The following is a 13952-nucleotide window of genomic DNA, read 5'->3' as shown; positions in this document are numbered from 1 at the left end:
CTCATATATTTTGGGAGTAATTCCGTTGCCAGTTCTGTTCTGTAAGTGTTTATCTCTCGCCGAGGCAAATTTCGGCTGTGTACAATATTTATTCTGGAGTAAATAACTTAAATTGTTTCATGAGTGTAGCGAAGCCCAGTTCTTTTATATTAGTGAGGCAAATAGTGAAATATTACTTTGCGAGTACCAATAATTTTCTAATAACCGCTGGCAAGATAAATAGTAAGTTTTTTTTTCTTTCACTATATTTCTACATCATAATGGATTAAAACTGCGGCTCATTTCCTACCTCGAATGATAATGAATAATTGCAGGCCATATTTGTCTGTTGACTATAAACACAAGTTCTAGGGATTAACTTTTTTATTTTACTTGTTTTTTTTTTATTATACCATCACGGATTTCATCAATTTAGAGTTCATTCAAGTAACATAACAACAACAACAACAGCATTTCAATTAACAACAAATTGCAATATTATGGATTAGATTATGTTTTAAAATTTCTTGATCATCTCTTATATCCAAATACAATTTATTCTTATCAAAATAAAACACACACACACACACACACACACACACACACACACACACACACACACACACACACACACACAAAATGATAAATGACTCTATTAAACTGTCTTTGGAAGATAGGCGATAAGAACGAACATTTAGCAATTCTGACGTTGATTCTTAGCAAATAAACTTGTCAATATAGTCTTTTAATGTGTGTGTGTGTGTGTGTGTGTGTGTGTATCTGTTGCTCCTCAATCTTTGTTTCCCGAAAAGAGAGGAAGAGAGGTCTTAAATGGAAGGAAGAGTTTATATCATATTAAACCTTCCAAGACTTTTCTTGCTGTAAAAGTTAAGCCCATGGAGAGAGAGAGAGAGAGAGAGAGAGAGAGAGAGAGAGAGAGAGAGAGAGAGAGAGAGAGAGAGAGAGAGAGAGAGAGAGAGAGAGAGAGAGAGAGAGAGAGAGAGAGAGAGAGAGAGAGAGAGAGAGAGAGAGAGAGAGAGAGAGAGGCGATAAAGGCGAACAAAACCAAGATGAAGAGAAAATAGGATAAAGAGAATAAGAAACAGAGAAAACAAAGAAAAGAATAGGCGTTTACAATTAAGATTAAAAAGAGAGAGAGAGAGAGAGAGAGAGAGAGAGAGAGAGAGAGAGAGAGAGAGAGAGAGAGAGAGAGAGAGAGAGAGAGAGAGAGAGAGAGAGAGAGAGAGAGAGAGAGAGAGAGAGAGAGAGAGAGAGAGGCAAAATACCATTAAAATAGAAAAAAACCGAGCCTAGTGCTTTTTCCTCCAAAATAAAAATAGTCTCGCGCTAAAATAAAAAAAGAATCAATATCCAAAAAAAAAAAAAAAAGGGCAAAAAGGAGGAAATAAAAATATACGGAAAAAAGCAAAAAACGGAATAAAATTGTTGGCGTGATAATAAAAATGTGTAAAAACGCTTAAATATAAAATAGCGAAACGAGAGTAATAAGTTTAAAACGTCTCTCTCTCTCATGTAACATCGATTAGGGACAAGGCACCTGTGTGGATCGTGGTCTCTCTTTCTATGAATCTGTAATTACTCTCTCTCTCTCTTTTTTCTTTCTCTTTTCTTCGTTTCTTATTTTCCTTTCCGTTTTCCTTCCCTTCGAATAGTTAACTCTTCCCATTCTTATATTTTCCTTCTTCTTTCCTCGTTTCTTAGCTTGCCTTCACTATCCTTTCCTTCCTTTCCTTTCCATAATACCGTTGTCTTCTTTTCTCTTCTCATTTCTTATCTTTTCCTTCTTCTTTCCTCGTTTCTTAGCTTGCCTTCCCTATCCTTCCCTTCCTTTCCCTCTCCTTCCATTCCATAATACCGTTGTCTTCTTTTCTCTTCTCATTTCATCTCAACTTTTCCTCTTCCCGTCCCTTCCTTTAATTACCCTCTATATCAACCCCTACCCTCATATGTCTTCCCTTTACCTTTCTTTCTCTTCTCTTATCTACCTATCCCTTCCCTCCTCTCTCTCTCCCCTGCCCTCTTCCCTTCCTCTCTCTTTTCTTATTACCCTGCCTTCCCTCCTCTCCCTCTTGCTCCCATGCCCTTCCCTATTCACCCGTCTACCCTCCCCCCCTCCCCACCCCACCCCACCCCCTGGTCCGTCTCTTCTCCTCACCTTGTCATTTCGAAAGCACGGACGTCACCAAGATCTCAGTGTCACAGACCTGATTACCTGGGGATCACCTGGAGACCCCGGGATTATAGGGGAATTAGGGGGGGAATTAACTATGGTAGGGCAGCTTATAGGGCAGGACGGGTGGGAGGAGGAGTGGAGGAGGAGGAGGAGGAGGAGGAGGAGGGTTACATGATGGGATTGAGTAAGATTTGCCAAGCGTGGATTAGTTTACCGGTCCAAAGAGAGAGAGAGAGAGAGAGAGAGAGAGAGAGAGAGAGAGAGAGAGAGAGAGAGAGAGAGAGAGAGAGAGAGAGAGAGAGAGAGAGAGAGAGAGAGAGAGAGAGAGAGATTAGGTTCATCTGGTGTAAGGGAAAGGTATTTTAAAACTTTTTCACCCTCTCTCTCTCACTGTCTGGAAATCTTTTAGACATAAGTAACAAGATCTGATTCCCCAAGTTGGTGAAAAATAGTGGAATCCAGCTCCACATAATATCTTGGGCTGGATAATTGGGTGGTGGCGGTGGGGGGCGGGGGGGGGGGGGTACTAAGGCCTACAGAACGAGATTAAGGCGGAAGTAATAGTAGTAGAATCGGTACTTTTCCTACTTTTTATGTACTTATAGCAGTCACTTAGATGGTATCAGTGTTGGAGATGGTATTGGAAAAGGAGGAGGAAGGAGAAGAGGAGGAGGAGAAGGAGGAGGAGGGGGGGGGAAGAGGAGGAAACGTGAAGTCTTCCTACTGTAAAATTGAATTGATTTAAGTAAAAAAAAAATAAGAAAAAGGCACAGAAGCGAGTGATTTCATTTTTGTGTTATTTCAAATTACATTATTTAAAGAGAGAGAGAGAGAGAGAGAGAGAGAGAGAGAGAGAGAGAGAGAGAGAGAGAGAGAGAGAGAGAGAGAGAGAGAGAGAGAGAGAGAGAGAGAGAGAGAGAGAGAGTGAGAGAGAGTTGAAACGGATAATAGAGGAAAAAAAAGTGCATGTCTAAAGATCTTAAATGCTTGGTAAGGGGAAAAGGGGAGGAAGGAAGGAGGAAAAAAAAGGGGAAAAGAAAGGAGGAAATTAGGGAAGCAAGGAGGAAGGTACAAGAAGAAGAACTGCGGGACACGGAGGAAAAGGAGGTAAGGAGGAGGTGAGGAGGAGAAGGAGGAGTAAGGAAGAGGAGGGAAGAGGAGGAGGGTAAGGAGGAAGTTGCTGGCTTCGTCCCAGATAAGAGAGAATCTTGGACAACACCTCCTCCTTCTCCTCCTCCTCCTCCTCCTCCTCCTCCTTTTTCTATTTCTCGCATTCGCTCTTTCTCCTCCTAATCTTCTTTTCCTCTCCATTTCTTGCCATCTCCCATTTTCTACTTCTTTTCCTCCCTCTTTTTCCTCCTCCTCCTTCTCCTCCTCCTCTTCCACTTCTCACAGCCTTCAAGTTCTCCATTTTTCCTCCTCTTCCCTTTTTTCTTCCTCCTATCTTCTTCGTCCTCTTGTCTTGTCTTCTCTATTTTTTCCTCTTTCCTTTCCTCGTGGTTCTCAGATCTTCTCCTTTATCTCCTCCTTTACCTCCTCTTTTACCTCTTTTTCTTCTTTGGGACTCTTTTCGGAACGGCCAAGTGAGGGGTCATGTCGAGGCTGAGAGGCGGGGGGGGAGTCGTAGGCGAGTCGTTGTGAAGTCGTGGAAAGGTAAAGTTTTGAAGTGAGTCGTGTGCCCTGAAACGAATAGTGGTCGTGTATAAACTATAAAGGGTCATTGTGGTCGCATCTGGGAGGGTCGTCGTGAGGTCGTATAGGTAAAGCGAGGTCGTGGAAGGGTCGTAGAAGGATGAGGCAGTCGTGGTGGTCGGGAATAAAGGGTCAGTGTGGTCGTCCTTGGCTTCTGAGAGGGTCGTCGTGAGGTCGTATAGGCAGGGTGAGGTTGTGGAAGAGTCATGGAAGGGAGGAGAGAGTCATGGTGGTCGTGGTAAGGTCGTGAAGGGGTCAGAGTGTGGTGCCAAGGTCGTCTAAGGGAGGCGAAAGTCGTGACAATCGTAGTAAGGGTGTAAGGAGTCATAGGGTCGTTACAGGGTCGTAGGCGCCTTAGCAGAGTCCAGGGAGGGTCACAGCAGGGTCGTGGCGAGGTCGTGGCGGCGTGGCAGAGGCAGTGTCGTGGTCTGTTGGCGCTGGACAGAGGTCGTGGCGAGGAGACCGAGGCCGCGACACAAGACGACTCGACCGGCACGAAATGACCCTTCCTCCTCCTCTTCCTCCTCCTCCTCCTCCTTCTCCTCCTCCTGACCCTTTCTTCCCTTCCCCCCATCCTCCTGACCCCGACCCTCCTCGAGTTATATTTCTCTCCCTTCCAATTCTCCTCTCTCTCCCTCCATAGCCCATTCCTCCCTTCCTTTTCCCTTCCTCTGCTATGCTCTCATTTCTTTCTTCTCCTTCTTCTGTCCCTCTTTTTTCCTCTATACATCTTCGCTCCTCCCTTCCTTCTTTTCTTTTTACTTTCCTTCCCTCCAGTTCTTACTCTTCCTCCTTCACGCTGGTACCTTTTTCTCTCTTTCGTGTCTTGTTTTCTTACTTTTCCCTCCTTTATCCGTCTCCAAATAGTTATCCACTTCTTAAATGCCCTTTCTCTTAATGTCTTTTCCTTTTTAAACTATCCCTCGCCATATCATAGCTTATTTTTTCCATTTTATCTCATGTTCTTATGTTCTAACTCGTTCCTGGAAACAACCGAACCCCTTCCAAACTTCGCCTCTTTCATCCACCTCTCCACATGTCTATTCTGCATACTCTAACCTATTCCATCTTCTCCCTGTTCTAACATCCATTCCATTCCCTCCTTTACTTACCCATTCATATCCAACCCATCCCTATGTATACCGTAACCGTTCACATTTTCTCCCTGTCCCATCGCCCTTTTCAATCTCCGTTCAACTTATCCATCCCTATCCGACCCATCCCTATACATACCCTAACATATCCTTTTCATTCCAAGTCTCCATCTAATCTTTCTCCGTTGCCTCTAGCGTCCCTTCACGGCTAAAGAAATGTGCCATCTTACCTCTCCCGCTTCCATCGTCCCTTCCATCCCAATCCAGTCTATAAATGGATGAAGGGATTTAATAAAGGGGATGTCAATAAGATTTTGATAGTATTCAACAAAGACATAGGCAAGAATTGACATTCAAGGAGGTTAGATAAAGCCATGGATGGTGAGGCACTTATTCTTATGTATACGCTAACCTATCCCTTCCATTCCGAGCCTCTAGCGTCCCTCCGCGGCTAAAGGAAAATGCCATCTAACCTCTCCCGCTTCTTTCGTCCCTTCAATTTCCTCTTCCACATATCCATCCCTATCCAGCCCATCCCTATGCATATCCTAAACTACCCCTTCCATTCCGAGCCTCCAACCCTTCGCCCGTACCTCTAGCGTCCCTCCGCGGCTAAAGGAAGGTGCCATCCCGTCGCAGAGGCAGAAATAGGAGCCCCGCTCGCCGCTGTTCTGCATAAAGTCGCCGCGGACCGTGAGTGATGCGCGCTGGCCCCCGCGACGCCGCCACCAGCCGTTTAGAGGCCCGTCGAGGCAGCGGCGAGGACCCAGTGTGGACGTGGAGCTTTGGGATTCAGTGCTTGGGCCTCGACTTGATTTTTGTCTGGTTTTTTTGTGTGTTTTCTTGTGTTTTCATTTCTTTTCTTACGTGTATAGTATAGTGGTTTTTATATACGCTTCTTATTATTTGTTTAGGTTTTTATTCCTTGTTTATGTAATCTTGAATGCTGTTAGTGGTTTGAGTCGTTGTCGAGAGTAAATAAAATGTGCAGAGAAATAGCGGAGTGGAAAGATTTTTTTTTTTGTCTTTGTTTTTGGTGTTTTCTTGTGTTTTCATTTCTTGTCTTGCGGTTCTTACGCTTCTTATTCATTGTTTAGGTTTTTTATTTTTTGTTAATGTATTCCTGAATGCGGTTAGTGGGTTGAGTCGTTGTCGAGAGTAAATATAATGTTGTGCTGACAAATAGCGGAGTGGAAAGATGTTTTTTTTTTTATATTTACGCAACGGTTCGCTCTTCCCGTTTCCAAAAAGAAGTGGCATGGGAAAATTGGTCCCGCGATGATCTGCCAACTCGTCCAAATTGCTGATGCTCGGTTTCATCTTTTCTGCTTTTCTACATTTCTCTTTTTTTTATATTCTCCTCATTTTATACTCTATTTTTTCCTCCTCTTGGTCCTTCCCCACGTCTAATACCACTGCTACTATGACTGCTTCCTCTGCTGCTACTACTACTACTACTACATAACATCAAGTATAACTACGCATCCTTCCTTCGCTTTATGGTCTCTTCCTTCGCCTTCTTCCCCCTATCTTATCCTCTTCATCTTATTCCTCCTCCTCCTCCTCCTTCTCCTCCTCCTCGACATCTCACTTCCACCTGTTTCGTCATTACTGCCGTGTCCATTTCCTTCATTTCCATTACACTTCACTTTCCTCCTTTTCCATGTTCTCAATCGCCATCAATTCGACCTCCTCCTCCTCCTCCTCCTCCTCCTCCTCCTCCTCCTCTCTGCCCTCCTCCCCCCCCCCAATCATTTAAAGACCCACTGCTCCTCCTTCGCCCCCTCCTCCCCCCTCCGCCCCTTCTTCCTCTCACAAGCTATAATTTCCTTGTTAATTTCCGCGGGCCAGTTTTATTGTGGCGGTGGTGGGGAGTGATGAGAGAGAGAGAGAGAGAGAGAGAGAGAGAGAGAGAGAGAGAGAGAGAGAGAGAGAGAGAGAGAGAGAGAGAGAGAGAGAGAGAAAGAAAGAAAGGGGGCAGGATAAAGGACACGTAAGAAGATTAATAAGTGGATATGTAGAAAAAGAGGGCATAGAAAAGGGTGAAATGAGAATAAACGGAAGCAATATGGAAAAAAAGTCCCAATACGATTAAAGTGAGAAAGGGCATCGGGATAAATAAAGGAACGAAAAAGGGCATCGGGATAAAAAAGGAACGAAAAAGGGCATCGGGATAAAAAAAGGAACGAAAAAGGGCATCGGGATAAAAAAGGAACGAAAAAGGGCATCGGGATAAAAAAGGAACGAAAAAGGGCATCGGGATAAAAAAGGAACGAAAAAGGGCATCGGGATAAAAAAGGAACGAAAAAGGGCATCGGGATAAAAAAGGAACGAAAAAAGGGCATCGATAAAAAAGGAACGAAAAGTGCATCGGGATAAAAAAGGAACGAAAAAGGGCATCGGGATAAAAAAGGAACGAAAAAGGGCATCGGGATAAAAAAAGGAACGAAAAAGGGCATCGGGATAAAAAAGGAACGAAAAAGGGCATCGGGATAAAAAAAGGAACGAAAAAGGGCATCGGGATAAAAAAAAGAACGAAAAAGGGCATCGGGATAAAAAAAGGAACGAAAAAGGGCATCGGGATAAAAAAAGGAACGAAAAAGGGCATCGGGATAAAAAAAAGGAACGAAAAAGGGCATCGGGATAAAAAAAAGAACGAAAAAGGGCATCGGGATAAAAAAAAGGAACGAAAAAGGGCATCGGGATAAAAAAAGGAACGAAAAAGGGCATCGGGATAAAAAAGGTACGAAAATGTCATCGGGATAAAAAGGAACGAAAAAGGGCATCAGGATAAAAAGGAACGAAAAGAGCATCAGGATAAAAAGGAACGAAAAAGGGCATCAGGATAAAAAAAGGAACGAAAAGGTCATCGATAAAAAAGGAACGAAAAAAGGGTATCGATAAAAAAGGAACGAAAAAGGGCATCGGGATAAAAAAGGAACGAAAAAGGGCATCGGGATAAAAAAAGGAACGAAAAAGGGCATCGGGATAAAAAAAGGAACCAAAAAGGGCATCGGGATAAAAAAGGAACGAAAAATGTCATCGGGATAAAAAAGGAACGAAAAGGGCATCGATAAAAAGGAACGAAAAGGCATCAGGATAAAAAGGAACGAAAAAGGGCATCAGGATAAAAAAAGGAACGAAAAGGTCATCGGGATAAAAAGGAACGAAAAGGGCATCGGGATAAAAAAGGAACGAAAAAGGGCATCGGGATAAAAAAAGGAACGAAAAAGGGCATCGGGATAAAAAAGGAACGAAAAAGGGCATCGGGATAAAAAAAGGAACGAAAAAGGTCATCGGGATAAAAAAAGGAACGAAAAAGGGCATCGGGATAAAAAAGGAACGAAAAAGGGCATCGGGATAAAAAAGGAACGAAAAAGGGCATCGGGATAAAAAAGGAACGAAAAAGGGCATCGGGATAAAAAAAGGAACGAAAAAGTGCATCGGGATAAAAAAAAGGAACAAGAGAACAGGACACAAAAAAAGAGGAGGAAAAGTACACGAAAGAGAACTATGAAGGTGAAAAGCATTAACAGAGGACACAAAAAAGGAAGAAATGAGAATAAACAAGAGAGGAAAATTTTAAAAAGGCAAAAAAAAAAACGCTTCGAGAAAAAGAGGAAAACGCGATAGAGAAAGGGAGCTGGAAATTAGGACATAAAAAAGGATTGGACATTAGGAAAAAGAGGACACGGGACAAAATAAAAGGAGGAAAAAAGAAAAAAAACAAGAGGAAAATTAAAAATAGGACAAAACAAGACACCAGGATAATAGAAAATAGCATGAAAAGGACACAAAAAAGGATTAGGAAGTGGGAAAAGGGGAAACAGGAAGAGAAGGACAGGAGGAGGAGGAGGAAAACTGATACTGTCCCTTCCTTCAGCCTCTTTTCCTCCCCTCGCATCACGACTTTCCATTTTCGTTCCAATGTACTTTTGGCCGCAGCTGGAGGCGAGGCTGAGAAGGGACGCGCGGCCCCCTCCCCTGCCCCCTTTCCCTTTAGCCCCCTCTTTCTGCCCCCTTATACCTTACCCTTCCCTTCTCTTCTCTTCTCTCTCGATATCGTTCTCCCTCTAATTTCACGTTTTTTCTGTTACCCATTTTTTTCCCATTTTCTCTTTTTTTCTCCCTCCTCTTTTCCTCCACACTCTTCATTTCTCCTTTCTTTCCTCTCTTTCTGCCCCGCTTTCTTCTCTATCACTTACTCTTTCCTTCCCTTCTCTTTTCTCTCGATATCGTTCTACATATTATTACTATTTTTTTTTCAATTTCTTCTCTCTTTCTCTCCCTTCCTTCTTTTCCTCCTCACCCTTCCTTTTTCCTTTCCATCCGTATTGTTGTTACTCCTGTTTTTTTTCCTCCTTTCTTTCACTTTCATTTAACTTTTTTTCCTTCTTTCTTTCCCTTTCTTCGTTTCCTCCTCACTTTTCCTTCCTCCTTTCTTTTCGCGTTGTTCACACTTTTATTTTTTCTCCTCCTTTCCCGCACTTCTCTTTTTCTTAATCTCCTTTCGTTTAAACCTTGATCCCTCTTTATCTTGTCCTGTTTGTCTCCATTCCTCTTTCTTCTCTTTGCGGTCTTCCTCTCTTCCCTCACTCTATCCTCAGTCATTCATTTTCGCTCCCTTTTTCATTATCATCGTCTCTCCTTCTCTCTTCTCTTCCTCCCCTTCATCCTGCTCTTACCCATTCTGCCTCCTCTTCCTGTCTAATGTACCTTTCTCTTCCTTCTTTTCATCCTCCACTTTCTTTTGTCTTCTTCTCGACTCTCTTATTCCTTCTTTCTTTCTTCTCTCTCTCTCTCTCTCTCTAAGCCCCGCACCCTTAACATTCTAAAGGGCAAGTAATTACGAGAGAGCATTAGGACGGAAATTAAGCAGAGAATAGTAGACTGGTCACCTTTAAATGCTTGCAGACTAATAGTGCTTTTTTAGTGTGTGTGTGTGTGTGTGTGTGTGTGTGTGTGTGTGTGTGTGTGTGTGTGTTTATTAATGGCTTCGTATTGATGTTGGTGAAGTAAATACAGGGAATGTAAATATATTTTTTTTATACATTTTCCGAAAATTTTCGAATGACTTTTTTAATTGATGTAGTAAAGGTACAGTTTCTGTCATTCGCTATAGGCCTTTGAATCTGTGCCATTACCCGGGACATAGGGCCATTGTGACATCTGGGTTGTCTCAGTTACACTTCCCAGATCCCCAGGTACCCATTTATCGACCACCCCGATAAGAAAGATGAACAGCAGGGTGGGCTGCGTGCTGATTACCCGGGCAGGGATTCTAACCCAGGCCTTGAATTCGTAGCGATTCGTCTTAACCGCTACACCACTGAGGCAAGGAGCTCGACTAATAAAGACGGAAAAAATAGATATTCATTAAGCTGTTACTCGTAAAACAGCGATTTTGTAAATAAATGCTAAAGAACACAAAGTTATTACGGAAGGGCATACAGTCTACGGACTTTGAGGCAGTTCATTTCGATACACGGAGGAAAAATGACTAACGTGTTTAGAGTAAATATGTATACTTTATGGTAAGGCAGGCCGCTCAAGGGGAAAAAAAAAGATATAAAAAAAGTCCGCTAAGGTTATAAAAGACAAACAAGAACGCCTGGTAGTGATCACAAAAGATTTAAATAAACATAAAAAAAAACATGAAAAAAACGTAGTGGAAAGGTAAAATAAGGCAGCGGAAATACGTTCAGCAACAACAAAAAATATAACAATAAAATTCAACAACGACAACAACAACAACAAGGACAGCAGCAGTACCAGTAACAACAGAAACAACAACAACAACAACAACAACAACAACAACAACAACAACAACAACAACACAAGCTATAAAACCAGGCCCCTTTCCTTTTCCTCTGCCGACCTCCCTCCGACCCCCCCCCCCAAAAAAAAAAAAAAAAAAAACAGGAAGTGGGCGGCGAGTCAACGAATGAAACGGTGACAGGAAACAGTAAAGTCAACAGAAAGGTCATGTTTCCGAGGCCGTTTCTCCACGAACCTTGACATTTCGAGATTTATGAGACCGAAACGAAACACTGAATGAAGCAAGAGAGAGCAGAACAAAGCTATAAATGATGCAATGGAATGGAATGAAGAGGAAAACAGTAAAAGACGCAATGAAAAGCAGAACAGAGCAGTGAAAGGGACAAAGGAAAATAGAAAAGGGGACTAAATGATATAATGAAAAGTAGAACAAAGCAGTAAATGAGATAAAGGAAAATAGAAAAGGGAACTAAATGACATAATGAAAAGTAGAACAAGGAATAAGTAAACGAACGGAATGTGAAAGTAGTGAATGAATGAATTAATCAGAAAAGAAAACTAAGTGTATCAAGACACCTCTCCACCCGAAATTGACCTCTCTTTTGGCTACTCTTTACTGTTATCTGTTATGGGAGCGGCGAGTAGCGGGCTTTTCTTTTTTGTACTCTTGTTGTTGCCTTTGATACGTGTCCTTTGATGTAAAAAAAATTACTCTAGTAAATAAACAAAAGAAAAAAGAAGCGAGGCAGTGAATGAAGCAACGCAGGTGAAATTAATGAAGTATAAAGCACAAAAAGAAACGAAATGAAGCGATGAAGCAGACAAAAAAGTCAAAGTGATGCATTGACTGAAACAAAGAAACAAATATGTGTCTCCTGCTTCTCACGAATCACACTCACTTCAGATTCACAGCGGGATCGCGAGAAAAAAAATAATCTACTTTTATATGCATTTTACCTTCAGAGCCAACGGAAAGTGAAAAAATGGAGAGAGGAGTTGCTGCACTATGCTTTTTAATATATTGTCGCTATTAATAGTGATAATTTACCTGCTGGAACTTTTAACTGTTGTCCGCAATTATTTACAAAAAATGTGCGCTTTTCAATTTATTTTTAACGGCCACTCAAAAACACCAAATAAAACGTGGAGTGGCTTGCTATTGTTTCCTATTTTTATACTCATTAGTGGAAAAACAACTTACCTGCTCAAATCTAAATCAGTATATAATGAGTTGAAACAGCATTATTCTCCTTTTGTATCATCATTTATTATCCTATCTATTGTCCTATTTTTGTGATCATTGGTGGAAATAACTGACCTGCTAAAATCTAAATCAGTACGTAATGACTTGAAAAATAATTATTCCCCTTTGTTCATGACTTTTTAATAGGTACAGAAAATACAGAAATTACAACTAAAAATGAGTTGCCAAATTCCACCATTTTCATCATTATCATTAATGATGGTAATTTGACAAGTGAACACGTTGATTGCAGCAGCTACGTAATGGATTTAAATGTATGATTCATACTTTTCACTTCATTTATTTATCACTCGCCTAAAACTGAATGAAACTGCCATATTCCGTGTTTATATTTTCATCATTACTGTCATCATTACTTTTATCTGTTGTCGTAACCTAATGTTTCAACAGACACCAAAAATTTAAAAGTTGGAGATGGAGATTGATTTTAATCACCTGATGCATTTTCATTACCATTACCGCGTACAATTTACTGACTCAGAACATTAAAATTTACCATCGTACGTTTAAATAGCTTTTTGTTATAAAAGACACCCCGAACAAAAAAACAAAATGAGAGCTAAAAAAATACTAAACCTAAAAGTAAGGTGGTGTTCCTATCATTTCTCGTTTTATCATTACCAGGAACCTTTAACCAGACAAAAACCTTATCAAGTTTATTTAAAAAAACATCAAGAAACTATATATCAGCGTCACAACAGGATCACGAGCCATCGACGTGTCCGGAGCTGCTGACCAAAGAGCTGAGCACAAGACGCGAGAACTGGCCTGCAATCTGAGCCTGGGCGGCCTCGAGCACCTGGTCACGACGTTAATTAATTGACTTTCCTGAGACGAGTTTAATTGGTGGCGAGAAAGGTTTGAGCAATAAAAGAGAGGAAAACGATACCACACAGCTGAGAGGTCCAAGCTTGATCTGACTTATAGGAAACGTTTACTTTAAGATTTATATGGGTAGAATTTTTATTAAGTACTAATATGAAAGGAAAATAAATATGCTGGGGTCCGTAACTATGAATACAAGTTAAACAAATTCCGGCACATCCGATGTATAAAAAGTAAGGCGGATGAATGGCGTAAATTTAAACGTTATATAATTTAAATGAAACCACAATTGAATCAAACTTAATTTACAGACGGAAGGACAACTATAGTGTATCAAGCCTCGGGAGCTGTCACGTGCAGGCCGACCCTCTGCCTGTACTCCGGTCATGTTCTTATGTATCTTGTGAGAAGTATTTGTTACCTGTTCAGAACTACACTTTTTTATTTGATTATAACACGTTACCTTGATACACAGGTGAGTTCAGATTGATGTATCTCCCTATTGTAACACGTGACTTTGATACACATTAAAGATCAGATTGATTTCTAGAGAGCATGTTATTCTAAACTTAATGCCACAGCGCCACGTACCAAAATTTAACCTGATTTAGCAATATTCTAATACAAAGAGAATAATTAGCTTGTCACCTGATCTTTACCTTTTGATTTAATTAGAATACGCAAACTTGAGACAGAGGTGAGGTCAGGCTGCTGTTTACTAATTGCTTCTAAGATATGCAGATTACAAGAATGGGATTATTATCAAGTATTCCTGTTATTGTTCTCCAGAAATTTTCAGAACAACATTTCCAATTCCAAAATCGAGGCGGATGAAAATAACAACTAACAATTTAATGTTAATTCGGCAAACCCCGTCATTATTACCCCTAATTACCATAATTAATACAAGGCCCTAGTCATGAATTGTTAATGAAAGCGAGTGCGTTCGTTTATTATATATTAATGCACCGAGCCAGCGCCGACTCACGCCGCGGCTGTCCTGCCCTGCTGCCTTCTAATTTCCCTCTCTCTCTCCCCCCCTCCCCCTCCCCCTCCCTCTCTCTCTCTCTCTCTCTCTCTCTCTCTCAAAGGCCAAGCGCGTCTGAAATCCAGGCCTTCTCATTTC

Source organism: Eriocheir sinensis, chromosome 9, assembly GCF_024679095.1.
Source record: "Eriocheir sinensis breed Jianghai 21 chromosome 9, ASM2467909v1, whole genome shotgun sequence".
Classification (NCBI taxonomy): domain Eukaryota; kingdom Metazoa; phylum Arthropoda; class Malacostraca; order Decapoda; family Varunidae; genus Eriocheir; species Eriocheir sinensis.
Note: the sequence above shows the minus strand (reverse complement) of the source record.